The sequence below is a fragment of the Suricata suricatta genome, chromosome 5, assembly GCF_006229205.1.
Source record: "Suricata suricatta isolate VVHF042 chromosome 5, meerkat_22Aug2017_6uvM2_HiC, whole genome shotgun sequence".
Taxonomy (NCBI): domain Eukaryota; kingdom Metazoa; phylum Chordata; class Mammalia; order Carnivora; family Herpestidae; genus Suricata; species Suricata suricatta.
In genome coordinates, this window is record NC_043704.1 from 136,170,278 (window position 1) to 136,179,968 (window position 9,691).

A 9,691-nucleotide genomic window follows, 5' to 3' on the forward strand; every position below is an offset into this window, starting at 1 on the left:
CAGAGGGAACTTGAGCCAAAAGGGAAGAAAGTAACCCTTCTCCACAAAGGATAAATATCTGCCCCATAATTTATGGGGAATGCAAATCATCCAAGCAGCAGTCTATTGGCATTGACTGTTATTTCATTTAATCAAATGGCTCTACAAGCCGTGTCTCCTGCCAGCTGACCCTATTCTCACGACCTTCCCTCCACAGAGTTCAGGGGAACGTGATACTAAAGAAAGAGATTTCGTTTTAACCTAGAGAGAAATATGAAGGGAGGCTAGGTGGTGAGGGCTTTTCCCTTGACTAATCTGTGCCATCGAATCCTCTGTGACTACTGTGCATGAGAAACTTACACCGTCTAGTTGTTGTTGTTGTTTTAATTCAGAGGGCAGTTAGTCTTGTCACTTTTTCATTATCATGCAGTTGAATTTTGCATGCAATGTGTCACTGTTTATGCTGTTTTTAGAAAATTCCAGAACTCAGCATTTCCCATACTTGCTTTTGCTACTCAAATCTTGACTCTTAAACAATGATGGACGTCATGAGTATGTTTTGGGCACTGGAGTTATGATCCCATGACGATGCTGATTAAGTCTTGGAGGATATGTAGGTGAAGTCTTAATGGGAAATTTCACGCTGGTTTCCCTCACCTACCCACAGAGCTCAAGGTTCATGGGTCCATGCTAGGTCTACCTTAAATGAATCTGCACAGTCTCTGGCCTCCTTCTCTCTTCTTTTCCCCCATGACACCCTCCTCAGTCTTTTTTTATGACTACACTCGTGGGTTTTTAAGATACTTTTATTCTGTTGTATTAAAAAAGGGAATATAATTTTACATATGCAATATAGAGTATTTCCAAAATTCTAAAAGGTTCCCTTATGCCCCCTCCTGGCCAATACCTTTCCCCAAAAGGTAACCGCTATTACTTTCTGTTGGTCACCATAGATTCGTTTCATCTATTCTTTTACTTCATATAAATGAAATTACACAGTATAGTTTGTATTGCTTCTTTCATTCACCATCATGACTGTAAGAGTCCTCTGTGTTGTTGCATGTAGCAGCATTTCTCTTTCTTATATTCCACTGTATGAGTATACAATAGTTTATTTGGAGGTATTCTACCACTTAGGATCCATTTAACTGCTGATGGTACCCTCAGGCTTTTACCTCTATTTGTTATTCACCCAAGATGCCAACTGCATCATCAAGAGAGTCAGACCCTTCCAGAAGCCAAGAGCCATTTTAGATGCCATGAGGTGAGTAGATAAAGGAGATATATTCAGGCCTATGAGATCCTATTCTGGAGGATATTCTAAGTCCTTTAGAATCTTTTAAGTGAAAGGAGGTGGAAGAGGAGAAGCAATATTTTCTTAATGCTGACCCCTTTCAAAGCTTAACGTTTTTGTCCAACTGATGGATATTTTTAGCAACTATTGTATACCAGATACTTGTTTAGGTCCCAGGAATGAGGCATCATATAAGACAGATAAGGATGCTGTTCTTCTGAAGCTAACCTTCAAAAAAAAACATTAGATGGTGATAAAAGCTATAGAGAAAATTAAAATAGGAATGTGCAATGAAATAGCAAGAAAATGTCTCTCTGGGGAGACCACAAAATGATAAGAGATAGTCGTAGCAAGAGAATCAGGGGGAAGCCATCAGGAGGAAACATATTCTAGGCTGGCAGGACAACTATATTAACTCTCTTTAGTCAAGAATGAACTTGGCTTCCTTAAAGAATAGAAGGCAGGCTTATGAGGCATGAGCGTGAACAACATGAAAGTAGCAGCAGATTAGATCAGAAAAGTAAGTAGGAATTAGGTCATTCATGACTTTGTAGTATAAAGTTAAGATTTTATTCTAAGTTCAATGGGAAGCCATTAGAAGGCATTAAAGGAGAGAGTGACATTGTACTAGAAATCGAATGGAAAATGGTTTAAAAGGAGTCAGGAGTAGAAGCAGAACACCAATGAAGCAGCAACTTCCTCAAAGACAGAGGAAGTGGCATCTTGCACTAAGGTGGCAGCAAATGAGGTAAAGACATGGACAGAGTTCAATATGTTTTGGGCAGAATCAACAGACTATGCCATGGGAAAGATGCACCATTACACAAGGCAGCAGCGTGCAGCTAAAGGTAACGCACTCAGCTGCCAGCTCTAAATCTATAGGGTTATAGCCACACAGCCCTCCAACCCTATCTTTGACTTTGAGCAACCATGAATCTATTCCATCTAAACAATTTTGTCATTTCAAAAATGTTACTTTTAACCTTCTGATATTGATTTTTTTTTCACTCGGCACGATTCCCTTTATATCTATCCACAATTGTTGTACATATCAAGAATTTGTTCCCTTTTGTCACTGGAGAGTATTTCATGGTATGAATATTCCAAGTTTATTTAACCATTCACCCAACAAGAACATTTGGGTTGTCTCCAGGTTTTGTTTATTACAAATAAAAATTTTTTTATAATTTGTGTACAGTTTTCATGTGAATAGAAGTCTTCATTTCTCTGGAATAAATGCCTAGAAGTGTAATTGCTGGGTTATACGCTAAGTGCACATATTTTATCTGAACTTGCCAGGCTGTTGTCCAGAGTGGCTGTACCATTGTGCATATCCCACTGACAGTGTATGAGAGATCCAGATTCTTCTTGATACTATCATGATTTCTAGTTCTAATTCTTAGAGGTATCTGGTGATATCTCAACCTGCTCCTAATTTCCATCTCCCAAAGGCTAATGGTATTGAGTATCTTTTAATATACCTATTTGGCATATGCACATCCTCTTCAGTGTAATGTCTATTGATGTATTTTGCCCATTTCAAGTTGGATTACTGTTAATTCCTTTACTGTTACCTGTCAAGGGTTCTTTATCCTAGAAAAGAGTCTTTTTGTCAGATATGTGGGATGTAAACATGTTCTCTCAATTTGCAACTTTTCTTTCCATCCTCTTAACAAGGTCTTTCACAGAATGGGGGCACCTGGGGGGCTCAGTTGGTTAAGCATCCAACTTCAGCTCAGGTCATGATCTCATGGTTTGTGATTTTGAGACTCATATCAGGCTCTGTGCTGACAGCATGGTGTCTGCTTGGGATTCTCTCTCTGCCTCTCTGCCCTTCCTCCCCGCACCCTCAAAATAAATAAACTTAAAAAAAAAAACAAAGTCATTCACAAATCTTTAATTTTGATGGAAGAAAAAAAGAAAAGATGTACCATAATGCTAAAGAAGTATCCATCTTCTTCCTGGCCTTACTCAAGACCCCTATATACCAGGATGATGGAGGAAAGAATGAAGAACCTCAGGGGGGAGAGATGATCTTGCCTCCCAGTGATCACTTCCACTGGCCCATGACATGCAGAAAGTACTTTCACACACACATTCTCACTTTGTTCTTACAACATTTCTATAAGGGAAGGAAGCAGACATAAAAAGTGCAATTTTACAAATAAAAAAACCTCAGAAATTGACAGGCATAATGGATTAGCCCAATGATTCAATTAGTAATTAAGAATTACAATTAGTAAGCTCCTAATCCAAGACGTGTACCCATCTTCCTGGCATCTGTCCTCCATATTGTTTTCCGGAGGTATCTGCTCTAGTGATCATAATAAATCTTAACTTTTATTGAGTGCTTTATCTATGCCACATACCATTGTAATTCATGACATATATCACCTCTTTTAATCCTATAATGTAAATACCATTATTGCAGTCCTTATTTTGCAGACCTGTAAACTTAAGGCTAAGAGAGTTTAAGTGAACTTTCAAAGCTATCACAGCTGCCAAATGCTAGAACTAGAGTTTCAGCCAAGCCAAACTCACTCCCAAGCCCATTTCCCCAGACATAACACTACACTATTACAGACAGAATAAGTAGAATCTGTTAAAAATCCCATTTGCCACCTCCAGTATTAAGTATCTTAAAATTAATTTCAAGCACTAATGTTCCCTGAGATTTTTTAAACAACACTATACTGATAAATGAATATACAAACACTCTGGACATTTTCTTCCTTACCCATGATATTCACTGAGGAATCTATTTCACAGCTTCTCTCTTGAGTGTCTGAAAAATTTCCACCAAGGAGAGATCTGATGATTTGCCCTTTTACCATTTGAGCCCTAGAAACATCTATCTTTAGCCACCAGTGTAATTAAAGATATGTCAAAACATGATGGCTGTCAGCAAAGGTGACTTTATTACTCACTCAGAAAATACAAATCTCCATTATAGAGCCAGTACTTCATGTTTATAAACATTTCTTAGAAACAAATAGTTTAACAATAGACACATTAACTCATCCAGATTAAAACAACTATTTGTGAGATCTCCTTCAAGATGTCTTCTACTATTTAATCAAATGTTACTTTACTTCTTTTTTATAAAATCCAATGCAGAATGCTTATCATTAAAATTCTATTTTAGTTTCATAAATCCAGCATCTCCTATTCAAATACATTATTTTAAATTATATGCCACTTAGAGTTAGAGTGAGAGTAATCTAAGTGTTTTCAGTTATAGTTGGACAAGCATAGTTCCACAGAGTTTACTATGTGAGATGATGACAAAGTCAGGACTGTCTAGTCCAGCACAGCAATATTTTCCCATCCCTCCTTCTGTGTTACACCTATGAGCATATTAACAGTCTCTCTCTCCATAAAGAAAGTCTAGAAGCTTAGTCTCTAATTATCTACATATATATAACCCATATATAATCATATAGTGATCTATATAAAGACTTTCATATCCTTTGGAGCTGGGAAAACCCCAGATCCAGTTCTGATGGGGCTGCACCAACTACCTCAGACAGAGTGAGTCATTCTGTCATCGTGTTGCCAAAAAGTGGTGTTCCCATTTCAACTGTAATAGTTATCACGTTGTACTCTAATTTACCCTGTTTAAATACATGCCTCCTCTTCAGGACTGAGTTCATCTAGGCAAAGACAGTGGCTTAATCCACCTTGCAAACCCAAGCACTTTGCATGTGCATTCAGTAAAAGTTTCTGCTTATTTGTCTGTTTTTAATTTTTTAATGTTTACTTATTTTTGAGGCAGGAGGAGAGGCAGAGAGAGAGAGGGAGACACAGAATCTGAAGCAGGCTCCAGGCTCTGAGGTCAGCACAGAGCCCAACACAGGGCTTGAACTCACAAACTGTGAGATCATGACCTGAGCCAAAGATGGATGCTCAACCAACTGAGCCACCCAGGTGCCCCTGCATTCAGTAAAAGTTTTTATGAATGAATGTGTTAAACAATCAATCAATTATTAGAGACCACCTTGTCCCCTCCTTGAGCCAAAGAGACAGAACAGTTGACTTATTAGTGTCATATAAAAACACCTTTGTCATCATACATTAAAATAACTTAAACATAAATAAAACAAAGTAGACAGTTGAGATTATTCTGGGCAGGAGAGGGGAAGAAATTATATCAGACTGTACAGTCTAGACCAGATTGTATCAAATAAGATGTCAGAAAACAGAAACCACACAATAATTAAACAGAAGTCTAATATAAAGAATTATTAAATGCAGGAGAATAACTATAAAGATATACAGAGAACTCTAAAGGACACCTTTTGATCAAGGGAGAATCCAGGGAAGAAGAAACTTTGAAAAACAACCAATTTGGCTCCCTCCCCAAGGCTGAGGTTCAAATCTCATCAAAGATGTGGCTGCAGCCCATGGAATGGTAAAGAAGTTGACTAGTTGCCGGAGTTACCAGGCAAGCCAGCAAGTCCCGCCCCTAGGTCCAGGGCGTTGCTATGCAAAGGGCACCCCTGCAGGTGCAAGGCCTGGAGCGCACAGCACCTGCACCCGGGAAGCCACAGGAAGCAAACCTCTGGGGCACAAGCCAGCAGAGGTTAGTGGGAGGGCACACAGAAAGAGTTGGGATGCCACTGGGGGCACAAGGGCTGGAACGTGCAGTGCTCACATCAGGAGGGCCAGAACAAGGCAGTCACCGGGCCAGTCTGCTCACTTACTAAGGGACCGCCCACCCAGGTACGTGCACAGCTGAGGCAGAAGCACAGCAGCCATCCCCTGTACCCCACACACCCCTGACTGAAGGCAGCAGGAGCAGGGGAAAGCAAACACCGCAGCCAGAAAGAGCCTCTTCCTCCTGCAACGTCCCTCCAGCTCCCTGCTGACAAAGCTCATCATCATCCCACTGAAAAGAAGAAATGCCTAGCCCATTATCATACAGCAAATACTGGAGGACAAATCTCGAGCTGGGAGACAAGAAACTCCGAAGTGGGATCTGATAGTCAAAAAATAAAAGACGTTTGCCCTAAGTTATAACGCCCTCTTGCTGTTTCTTCTGTTGCAAAATGAGGAGAGAAATGGCATCTCTGTCATATGAGGCATAAATAAAAAGTATTGTGCATGCTTAGAACAATGACAATGTATGTGTTGGTCATAGTACAGTGCCTGGCACAGAATAAGAATTCAACCTCAGGGGCACCTGGGTAGCTGAGTTGGTTAAGCATCCAACATCAGCTCAGGTCATCATCTCTCGGTCAGTTAGAGCTCTGCATGGGGCTCTGTGTTGACAGCTCAGAGCCTGGAGCCTGCTTTGAATTCTACGTCTTCCTCCTTCTCTGCCCCTCCCCCACTCACTCTCTGTCTCTCTTTCTCTCAAAAATGAATTAGTGTTAAAAAAAATTTTTTTAAGAATTTAATCTCATTCAGGGGCGTCTGGATGCCCTATTAGGTTAAGCATTAGATTTTAGCTCAGGTCACGGTCTCCTGGTTCGTGGGTTCAAGTCTGCAAGAGGCTCTGCGCTGGTGGTGCAGAGCCTTCTTGGGATTCTCTCTCTCTCTCTCTCTCTCTCTCTCTCTCTCTCTCTCTCCCGCCCCCCCCCCCATTTTCTCTGGCATTCTCTCTCAAAATAAATAAATTAACTTAAAAAAAAAAAAGAATGCAGTCACTTTCACTGGAACACAGAACTGGAATCAGAAGACCCGGGTTCCATTCCCAGCCCTGCTGCTACTGACTGGAACACACAGCAATCACTGCTCAAAATGCCTTAGTTTCTGCTGCAGTAAAATGGCCTTTTCCCGCTTTTTTGCGGAGGTGGGGGACGCTGCTTATTTTCTATCAGCTTTATTTCCATTTTCTGTTTAAGTCTGTGAAAGAATAATTTAAGGCCACTCAGTGGCTGTTCTTACCCAGGCAGGGAGCTGCAGACCAGTCCTCAGGAGGAGGCCGCTGACACGGGGCACCTGCGCCTTCAGACCCGCCTGTCCACACCCCGCCCCCCCCACACACACCCCAGTTGAGGATCAGTATGTCTGGAAGCAGGAGCAGCCCATGCGCCCTGAATCCTCCTTCGTCACTATTTGTTCAGCAGCAGCCTGCTCTCCCTTTTGGATCTCTTAGGGATCTCTGTAGGAGGGAGATCACGTGTCCCCGCTGGGGCGTGGTCCCGCACGGTGCCGCACATGCGCAGAACTTTCGGGCCTTCTCCCACGGCGTGCTACCTGCTGAGTGAGCTCCAGTATTGCCCCATGGAAGGGGAAGGTCCGCGTAGTACAGAGGAGCGTGTGTGTCACACAGGTTAATGCACAGTGGTAGGCAGGACAATCCAAGATGCCTGTGTGAGCGGCCGGTGGTCAGCCCCGGGATTCGTAACCGCCAGAAGTCGTGGGTCTGGGAAGCCTGCCTGGGCCAGGTTGGTGAAGGTTCCAGGAATGAAGCGGCCAGCCACAGAAGTGGCTCTGGTGGCAGCAGCAAACTCCAGCACAGCTCCGTGGCCAGTATCCTTGGAGGAAATGACACAGACATCAGCCGGGTTCTCAAGGGCAGAAGTGTCTCTCGGGTTCTGTTCCGATGTGTGATGCAGACGCCATCACTGTGTACCGTCCCATTTGGAAGCCATGGTGGGTGCCAACTTAGTGGGCTCCTGCTGCAAGGAATGTGAGGACATCTTCCTTTGCAGAATACCAAGGGCTCTGCGCATGGTGAAAGTTTACCTTTAAGTGACATGGGAACCCAGAGTAACACAGTATGGATCCTCTTTGGGTAGCATGAGAAGGACCTTTCTCACTTTTAACATCCCGGTTTTCCATCTCACATGCCCCCACATCCATGCCTTCTGCTCCATACCAGGAAACCCATTTTGGGGTAGGTAGTGAGCCTAAACCTCAAAACTATGCCTAGAAAATAAGAAAGTAATGGTGAAGACATTACAAGACAAAAACAACAATCCAGTGTGACAGTTTTTTCAAAGTCTTATCTGGAAAAGGGTGGCAACTATTATCAACCATTAATTCATTAGGCAGTTTGCTTAGTGGATAGTTAAGGGCACAGAGAAACTAGGTTTTAAAGACACATTCAAAGGGAATGGGGGGTTCTGTGTAGGAAGGCTGCGATGGGATTGGGTAGAAATGGCAGAGCTGTGTTTGTCAGCCTTTAATGTGCCTGCAGTCACCTAGAGATCTCTTTTTATAATGCAGGTTCAGGTTCAGCAGGTCTGGGGCAGGGCCTGAGATGCTGCATTTCTAATGACTGCTGGTCCACAGACCACACTCTTAGCAGAGCTGTGGGAACAGGCAGTCCAGGTGTCCAAGATTCTGTCCCTGTAGGTGGGATGCAAAAGACAAGCTTTTTCAACTTAAAATTTTTGCTTGGAGTCAATGATGTCACTATAGACGTCTGACTTCCAAAATATCATCCAGAAGAAATGAGCTTCAGAAATGTCAATCTCTAAGGTCCCATTGCTTCCAGCACTTTTACATAACATCAAAAATAGTCCTGTTTATAGACATAAACAAGTCTTGAATAAACACAACAGGTCAGAAATTAAATGATCATCAGATTATACCAATTGTTTTCAAAATTTCTGACTTTCGAGGGATCCTTAGTGACTCCATGATTTTCTCAGAGTCTCCAGCCCAAAGCAAACAACTGTTCTATTTACTAAGTAGTCAGGTCCTACTTGGTAAGGGTTTGTTTTTTTTTTTCTGTTTGTTGCTTATTTGGGGTCCTACCAACTTAGTAGCTATTTAAAAACAATGATAACACTTAAACCGAAAGAAAATATGTTTTTATTTCATCCTTAAATAACCGCCAAGTACTTACTAATTAGGATATGTGTGTCTATCGGGCACTGCATAATCTGTCAAATTTTGGAATCAGATTGGACACTGCCACCTACATCCTCCATTCCACTTGGCTTTTCAAGTTGTGATTGTTCCTTATCATAGCAACTGTCAAAAACACAACCTCACCAATGTATGACACCACTAAGAAGAATGTAGTACAGTCTTACTGAAGAAACTGAAAACTATCTTAAGCTACTAGTTTACATGGCACCCAAGAAATACCAAATATTGCTCTACTCCCCTCAAAAACTGAAAATTTTTCTGAGGTACCCTAAGGTACTTTGGCTGGGTTTAGGAATGGCAGGATCATACCCTTTACAAAGTACTAATCATGACCAAAGGCAAAGTAAGAATTCTTAAAGAAGAAATTTTTGCAGGGAATGCTAAAAGCAATACAGCAAAATTCCCCTTAGCTATTAAAGAGAAATTGATCATTCTCTGTCTTGTTAGAACAAAAACACATTCTTTTTAAATTAACGTTAGGATTCTTGAGACAAAACACTGTGGTCTTTTGAAGGAAATCATCTTCCTAATATTTTCTCAATAAGAACACATCACTTTCCCATCAGCAAAAAAGACTTTGCATATAAATAT

At 41.6% G+C, this 9,691-nt stretch overlaps 1 pseudogene; it reads right to left on the bottom strand.

Annotated features, from left to right (window-relative positions):
• Positions 1–7,224: 7,224 nt before the first annotated feature.
• On the bottom strand, positions 7,225–8,083 carry LOC115291278 (annotated as a pseudogene).
• Between the last annotated feature and the right edge of the window lie 1,608 nt (positions 8,084–9,691).